We start from the raw sequence: 9,384 nt of genomic DNA on the forward strand, positions 1-9,384 counted from the left end.
CTGTCGACCCGTGTTGTAAGTTGTGATGATGCGTTGGCTGCTCTGAGAGTTAGCAGCAAGGCGAGTGTTTTTCTTTTCTTAAATGTAAACTCCCCAGATTTAAAAACGAATATTTAATTTCTAACCGGTGGCCTGCTCACGGGTAATACAGTAATACGAATGTCTGTTTTGCCACTTAAAAATAAAGTAAACAATACAATCCACCACAACAGCAAGTGATAACTTTTGTACTTTGTTTTCTGTACTGAGGCTCCGTGGAATTTGCGTGGTGAGCAGCAAATGGGCACTCACCCTGCTGATGACTCGGAAATTTAAAACCAGTCCAGCATTTACCTGCTTAAATTATGGTGTAAAATAATTGTCCCATACGCTGATTGGCAAATGGAGAAAAATATACTTAATTTATTATATTTTCGTGGTGAAACAGACTTGTACATTTTTCTGGTAACCAAAATATGACATGACAGAAGTTCACATTATGACGATTCCATTCAAGGATTATTTCTTTATAGAACTATAAACTATTAAAAACTCTTTTCATTTAATTTTACCAGGTAAGACCCACTGAGCTATATATCTTTCTTTCATTAGCGACTTGGCCAGAAAGGATACCTCAACGAAATGGCTTATCACGTTAATGCTTAAAGCAGCCAAATACGCTTAAAAACACGTTGATTCTAAATGTGGAAGTACAAAACGGAGAACCCAGAAAAAAATCCACCAGACCACGGGGAGAACAATACAACAAATATACAAGGGTCAGGGTCTGGATCGAACCCATGACCTCCTGCATACCAGGCAAGGGAATTAACATCTTTCCACCATGGCATCCCAATATAATTGTATGAATTGTATCGCATCAAATTGGCGACATGGGTGATTGGAATACATGAAATGCAACACGTACGAATCTAAAATTATTTATCCTTACGTGCAAGTCGATGCATTGTACGGTGAGCTTAAGAATATAGATGTCGCTGATGAGGCGACATTTTTAAACCGCTAGTAGACATAATATCATGAATGCTAAGGTTAATTCCAGCTGATCTGAAAATATAACTGTTGATGGACTATATTGACCGCACAAATTGAGTGCAAATTTGATTTTGTTTAACATGGTGAGTACTCGAGACGTAAGAATAAAAAATACAGCAGTGAAAAAAAAAGCAATTAGCGGCAAACACGAGCAAGATTATATTTAAGCAGAAGACTCACGCACTACAGAAGTAATGGAATATTGGCTTCGACAATTTTACTGAAAGAAAAAAAAACGTGTAGTCAAATTAATTGACAGAAACATCAAAACGTACTTGGGTGTTTATTGCAGCTGTACGTAAACCAGACCCCAGACACTTGAATGAAAGTCTGCAAGCAGCACTGTCTAGTTTTTTTTTATTTAAAACATGTATATTACATCCCCCAACTGGGAACCGATTTACTTCTCAAAGCAACAAATGACGGCAGTAAGATTCCGCGCATGCCACGCACTATTTCATCTTTGGAGAAACGGGCGGGGGTGGGGAGAAAAAAACACAATCCTATACCGAAGCAGAACGGTCACAAACTGCGTTCATCCTGGATCCACTCGGTGAACTTCACCAGAGGTGGAAATCCATTCGCAAACTGAACCTCCTCCACCCCAGACCTCACTCACCCCCCCCCCCCCCCTCACCACAGTCCAAATTGCCGAAATGCCGTAACCCTCTGGGAAGTAAATCGGACGCTGTATCAGGCCGGTCATAAATGACTGCGCAATTTTTTTATTTTATCTCGTTAAAAATGTATTTTGCATTTGATTGGCTTAAACAACGTCTCTGACTATAACAGTGATGCAAATATTGTTTTGACTTGTCACGCAACCAACATTGCATAGTTTAACACCGTAGGCTATCGCGACCAATATCCATAATACAGGTTAGTTTTTTTTTTTTGGGGGGGGGATGGAGGGGGAGTTATATCGTGTGAATAGCATCGCGTGTGGGAAAGTGCGACTCCTGCTGTACAGAGGGTGAAATGACCACCTGATTAATTTTGTTCAAAAGTACTGCGATGAAAATCTCTCCCGCAACCGCCCCCCCCCCCACACACACACACGGTGGGGGGTGGGGGGGTGGGGGGTGGGGGCTACCTACGCATCGCTCTGTGGCATTTCTCCACGGGCCCTCGTTCTCGCGGCACGGCACAACGCCGATAGCGCAATCGGAAATAAACCACCAGAAGGAAAGGTGAACAAATGTTGGGTGAAACAAAAAATGCAGGTCGCGATTTGCAGGCGTGTCATCACGCAAACGTTTCTCGAACGCCCTGTTCAAAGCTTCCCATCATTTCCCGTTTAGCCCAAAAAAAATATTAACATGCAAAATGAGCTCGTAACACGCGGCGCGCATCTGCTGATTGGCAAAGCGATAAAAAAAATATATTTAAATTGTGGGAGCCTCGTGGGGATGGCGAGAGGCGAGAGGACCGAGCGGTTCGAGAGGCCGCAGCCCTCCGTGTCACAATTCCATCGCATTCATCCCCTTTTTCAAAACGCAATTGCCAGTGGCGGCAACTCAAGGAGGGTGGTGGAGCAAGTGCGGACACAAAGGATGGCCAATGTAAGGGTGATCACCGCCCCCGCATAGCTGTTTAGCCACAGTTCCAGATCCCCCACCACCACCACCACCGCCGTCTCTCCTGCCCTCCCATTTAGATCATTGAAGCCGGAGAGAATTCAGCAACGTAAATTTTCCACTGCCCTCCCACCAACCCACCACCACTCTACACCTCCTCCTCACATCCCACCCCAAACCAATCTTACAATTTGTTCGGTTGTTGCTGCTACTGCTACCGCCGCCGCAATCTTTCACAAGGGGGGGGGGGGGACACACAAAAGCACAGAGCAACATCGCAGCTTGGCGGCTTTGGCGGTCGGAACCCTCGGCCGAAAATTACTGGGTCGGCACGGGCAATGGAATTGCAGCGGCGCAGATCCACTCCGCTCCACTCCGATCAGCTCCGTTCCGCCCCTTCCGAGGCGACGGAGACGCCACCACAATCCCGTAGGATCCACCACCATAATCCCCGTAGGATCCACCACCACAATCCCGTAGGATCCACCACCACAATCCCGTAGGATCCACCACCATAATCCCCGTAGGATCCACCACCACAATCCCGTAGGATCCACCACCATAATCCCTGTAGGATCCACCACCACAATCCCGTAGGATCAACCACCACAATCCCGTAGGATCCACCACCACAATCCCGTAGGATCCACCACCACAATCCCGTAGGATCCACCACCACAATCCCCGTAGGATCCACCACCACAATCGCCGTAGGATCCACCACCACAATCCCCGTAGGATCCACCATCACAATCCCGTAGGATCCACCACCACAATCCCCGTAGGATCCACCACCACAATCCCCGTAGGATCCACCACCACAATCCCGTAGGATCCACCACCACAATCCCCGTAGGATCCACTACCACAATCCCTGTAGGATCCACCACCACAATCCCCGTAGGATCCACTACCACAATCCCCGTAGGATCCACCACCACAATCCCCGTAGGATCCACCACCACAATCCCGTAGGATCCACCACCACAATCCCGTAGGATCCACCACCACAATCCCGTAGGATCCACCACCACAATCCCGTAGGATCTACCACCACAATCCCGTAGGATCCACCACCACAATCCCGTAGGATCTACCACCACAATCCCCGTAGAATCCACCACCACAATCCCCGTGGGATCCACCACCACAATCCCCGTAGAATCCACCACCACAATCCCCGTGGGATCCACCACCACAATCCCCGTAGGATCCACCACCACAATCCCGTAGGATCCACCACCACAATCCCGTAGGATCCACCACCACAATCTCGTAGGATCCACCACCACAATCCCCGTAGGATCCACCACCACAATCCCCGTAGGATCCACCACCACAATCCCGTAGGATCCACCACCACAATCCCGTAGGATCCACCACCACAATCTCGTAGGATCCACCACCACAATCCCGTAGGATCCACCACCACAATCCCGTAGGATCCACCACCACAATCTCGTAGGATCCACCACCACAATCCCCGTAGGATCCGCGTGCCGGTGCTTCGGGCGGCGCTCCGCCCCGCATCTTAATGAAGCGACCGCTTTTCAAACGGAGCCTGGGAGGGGGACGCGGTGGGGAGCCCCCTTCGTGAGTGTGGCGTTTTTTTTCCAACCGCCAGCTGCCGGCACCGGTTCATAAGTGGCCCTGATGGCTTGGGTCGGGCCAGAGGAGGGAGGGGAGGTGGGGGAGGGAGGGAGAGAGAACGGCAGCGATTTCACACTGCGAGAGAGAGATCTTGTCAGCAATGAATTGCTGAATTGCTCTCTCTCTCTCTCGCACCCATCCAAGCACCTCCACCGCAGATGAGGAAGATACACTGCAGTCAACGAACGCGCACGGCCCTCATTCTCTCTCTCACTCGCGTTCAATTCGCTGTCCTTCCCCCGGCACCTCCGATTACCACGGATGGCTACGTGCGGTGCGAAAGACGTTCAACATAAATACGCCTTGCAGGTCGATGCAAGCGACGTCAATACCTCCCAGAACATCCTGTGAAACGTTGGAATTCGTGCCGAACAAATAATGCACTCGGTAAGAACCAGAAAAAAAGAGAAATACAAATAAAGCACATCAGAGAGCTCCACAGCACAACCGCGAAAAGCTTCCGCAGTAGCGAACTAAATCAGCTCACAATTCATCTCATCATTGCTGGTTACCCGCGAGAGAATTGGCCCAACATACCGGTACAGCACAATACTGAGAGTCTTGAGAATCATTGAGCCGTTCTCGGCTGCGTAAGGGAAATTATCATAACTCTACGACCTAAATTTTGATTTAAAGCTTTCGTGACTGCAGGGATGCATATTCATGGTTATTTCGGTAAAGTCACGTAGAAGGGAAACAATAAAATAATAAAAATATAAAACAATATATATTTTTTTGTTTCCCTTCTACGTGACTTTACCTAAAGAACCAAGAATATGAACTCTACGACCCTTTGCAAATCCTCTACTTGATAAAAGCCTCACCACACCACGTGATGTCCGTGTCGGACATCACGGTGGTGTGGTTTAGATATCATCACTGATATCAGTCGTAGCCAGGATTTGAACACAAGCAGCATGGCTCACGCTGCTGCGTACTCATCACTCACAATTGCCACCGGCGCCACGAATAACATTTGAATTGTTACTCAAGAAAAAAGATTTAACAGTTTATTTCTGATTGCCCTACTGCATATCGATAAATGCGATATCTTCATGTGACTAAACGGACAGTCAACTCTTGTTTGTAAGTATTTGCCCGTTGTCACAATTTCTGGGCACAGGTCCAGAGGGGAATCCAATCAATGAACAGTGGCCGGCAGTAGGTTGCATGCAACAATAATTCGCGCATCGGAAATGAATCGATGCGTTTCTTTAAGTTGAGCGAGAGTTATGGGAACTCGGGGGGGGGGGGGCGGGTGGGGGGTGGAATCAAGAGGTCACGGGAGGGTGGTGTTCCGATGCTACCCAAACGCACTGCGCATGCGAGGAAAACGGTCAGTCTGGTAGAACGAGTCCTTAACATCGGCGGAGGTATCAATGCGTGAAGTTCATGGGGGGGGGGGGGAAACGTGACAATGAAGCCATTGAATGGCAATGAGTGATTGAGTGGGTGACTTGAGTGATTCAGTGAGTTCAGGATCAATCGACCAAGCACGCTTTGGTTTTTTTTGTTCATTGAATTCTATCAAGAAACGTTATACAAGAAACTCGAATTAACGTTGCAAAACGTACACAATGTATTTTCAAATTCTATCAGCTGCCAATTACCTTCAGCGAAGTTTCAATCGCATTTAATAATACTTTGGCGGAGGGGTGGCACGGGTGTTTGCCCACTGTGTGATGAACCCGGCGACCAGAGTTGAACTCCGGGCCACGGCTAACATCAGTGGCGAGTGATATCAGAACCGATACTGCACCCCCACCCAATTCACCAAATGGCGCTGCGACCCAGCGTAATAAATGATGGTCAAAGAAGCCCCTTGACTGTCACAGTGCGGGAAGTCCTTCATGCAGCAGTGGATTGACAACCGGCAGTTCCTTATTATTTACTACTTATTTTAGTTCGAGCTAGATGATCTCAAAACAGCCTGCACTGAGCCTTGAGAATAAAACACCTCCGAATTGCCACCGCTGCATGTATGTCACGAGCTCCGTGGGTGCCAAGGCAGTGGTGCCTTTGGCATCTTCGTTTGATCTGGCCAAAGCAACCTCCTTCGCTTTGCCCTCATGAGTACGAGAGCTCGCCAACCATTGCATAGTGGTGCCTGCACAGCGCGCAATGGGATTATGTCGGAATGGCCCAACAGCCACAGTAGCTCTGGGTAACCGCAGACCCTGTCTTTGGCAGAGTCCCAGGCCAGGTGAGAGCTGACAGACGGAATGGCCACTTAAAGCACTTACAGCAGACAATGAACCATCTGTGAGCATCAGGCAGTGTCTGGGCCAAGCAGCAGCTGAGAGTCAAAGGCCGTGCGATGTCACCGTGACTTTATTCCACTCAATTTGTTTTACTTCGCCGAGATAACAAATAGGTGTTCGTACGATGCATTGATTCGTTGGTTAAAAAATAATCTATTCCTAATAGCGGTAATGCGTGCGTGAAAACTTGCGTGTAAAAAAACGTAATATTTAACATGTGGTAAATTGTACAGATGCTGCCACAGTGGTTGTAACGGTGAGCACATTGGACTTGCAACCCAGAGGTCGACGGTTCGATTTCATGTTCCGGCGGCGCGGCAGTTGAATCAATGAGACAAGTTTTTTTGTTTTTTCTAACCCAACCACTCCCCCACCCTCCACCACCTCTGTCCATCCCAGCAGTGTAAATGGGTTCACCGCAATTGATTGGGCTGGCCAAGTGTGGTGGGGTAAAGTGTGGGCGCGCCCACCTCTTACCACGTGTCCGGTCAATTTTGGAAGATCAGACCAAATGCCCCGTAGAGTTCGATCGAGTTGGAGTCCCTTCCACCAGCCAGTGGCGAGAGCAAGAAATTGCAGGGCTGCGCCTTTAACTTTTACCCCCACTGGTGCAAGTTTCTTAAATCCCCCGTCCTTCATTCACCCTACAGTATGAGTTAACCGTAGTTAGATGATCGGTGGGTCACGTGTGGTGGGGTAAATAATGGATACTACCCCCCCCCCTCTTCCAAGATGCCCGGCTAGTGTGGAAGAGTAGGCAACATACCCTTTATATAAGGTCTCTCTTGAGTTCCCTCGAGTGGAGGCCTATCCAACAGCAGTGGCGTGAAAAAGCAGTTTCAGGGCTGCACCTTCACCTTGTGTACATTCTATGCAAATTACCGCATACGCCAATGTGCAGGTAGAGTTGTGCAAATGAGACGAATCCGTGATCCAAATGTACGACCCCCAAATTGTGAGCCAGAATTGCAACACCAAATTTGGGACCTCGCATTATGACCCGGAATGTCGACCCAGAATCACGATCCCGAATTGAGATACATTATTTTCATTGACTTGCCAAGGGGACTTTAGGTGTGTGCAGTGAGCAGGTAAATGCCTCAGCGAGCAACAATGAAATAAGTGAGAATCCATGATAGAGAGTTTTGGGTTAGATCGTGTAAAATATAAATGTGCCGTTAAACCCGCCACCACCAGACACAGCCAATTAGTAGTAATATTTCGTTATTAGTCAAGCACATGGGTGCGTTGGAGAGTAAACCCACACCGTTTACAATTCGAGTACGACGTTTCGCCCGGTAATTACAACCAGCATTATCAGGCGACAGCCAGAGTTGTGGAGAAATCCTCTTGTTTCGGACTTAAATACTCTCCAACACACCAGTGTTCGTGGAATTCCCTAACATGAAACAAATTAACAAAAACCTTAAATCCATTAGCGGTGTTGTCCAAGCACAGATTAATTATTATTTGTTTTACCACAATCGGAGCAGGTCTTCCTTATATTGCCCAAACACATCAGTCGATTGCAGTATATCTACTGTATATATGCATGCTAGATTTTTATTTTCTCGGTCATATCAACCACAAAGACAAATATCCCCAGTATAGCCTGAACAGACTTTTGGAGCAAGTGCTGTTAGCGAGCGCCGATGAAGGCCGCCACAGCACACGAGGGGTCGGGTGGCCAGCACCACGCCCGGCCGCCTTTGTTTCCTGAGCGGCGATGCTTACACACCGCAACAGGAACTCATTCGAGGCTGAGTCGACCTAGGGGAGGCCCAGGGAACGGTTCAAAGAATCATCACTGGCGTTGGCCGTGAGCGGGAATCGAACTCCGGTCGCCGGGTTCGGAGTACGGCGCGCTCACCACTGCACCACCGCTGCCACTCAACAGTGACACAGAGACGGAGGTCCTCCGAAATTGTCGAAACAGATATTTATTTTTTTCCTTTGGGGCAAGTTGCCGTCAGCGAGCACCCTATGAACATGAACGCACGTGTGCACATCCACGCACACAGAGAGAGCCGCGGCATTTGCAACCCTCCTGCGTAACGGAAGAGCCGCGTCTCTTTCGTAATAATTTCTCTGGAAGATTCGCTATTAGTTTGCGCTGCTTTTTGTTGCAATTCCTTTCTTGTGAAACCGAGCCCCAAGTGCCGGGCGCGCTCAACGCGTCCTGACAAATCCGCGTCCAATAGACTCGCAGCGCCGTGAAAGGAGCGCTTGGCCGTGTTTATCGAGGCCGGGGCCCCCCTGCGTGCAGGCCACAAAGCTGCCCCCAGGAGGTGATGGTGGGAAGGCTCTCACGCCATTCTGCAATGAGCTATCAGTGGCTGACAGGTTTTGTGGTCTCTCTTTTTTTTTAAATATCCCCACTCAAACCATCACGCACACACACATACACCACATACACACGCACACGGACTTGGGAATAGAAACGCAATCTTTCTTTTCATTCAAAGTAAAACTAATTAAAAGAAGTGCGTTCCAATTTTCGTCTTATTTTGCTTTTCGTTATTTTTTACTTTGTTTTAGTTTTGTTTTTAAGTTTTGTTTTCACCCGCCGTGTTTGTTCTTTGCTTTTTGTTTACTTTGTTTGGCTTTGTTGTTGTTTGTTGATGATGATGATGACGTTACCATCAATGGTGTTGGTCGGGGGGGGGGGGGGCAGTTGTTTCGTGTCTTTTATTGCAAAGTGAAACCGCGATGTCGTCTACCGCTGTGCGCATGTGAGCGGGAGAAGTGGCGCCCTACGTGCAAACTTCCTTCGCACCGTACGTAGCCGGCCGCGCTAATCGGAGGCGCGCGGGGGAAAGACAACAAACCAAATAAAACAACGCAGTGCTAAGTAAACAGGT

This window comes from Petromyzon marinus, chromosome 42, assembly GCF_048934315.1.
Source record: "Petromyzon marinus isolate PM22_M1 ecotype Great Lakes invasive population chromosome 42, UKy_Petmar_22M1.pri1.0, whole genome shotgun sequence".
Lineage (NCBI taxonomy): Eukaryota > Metazoa > Chordata > Hyperoartia > Petromyzontiformes > Petromyzontidae > Petromyzon > Petromyzon marinus.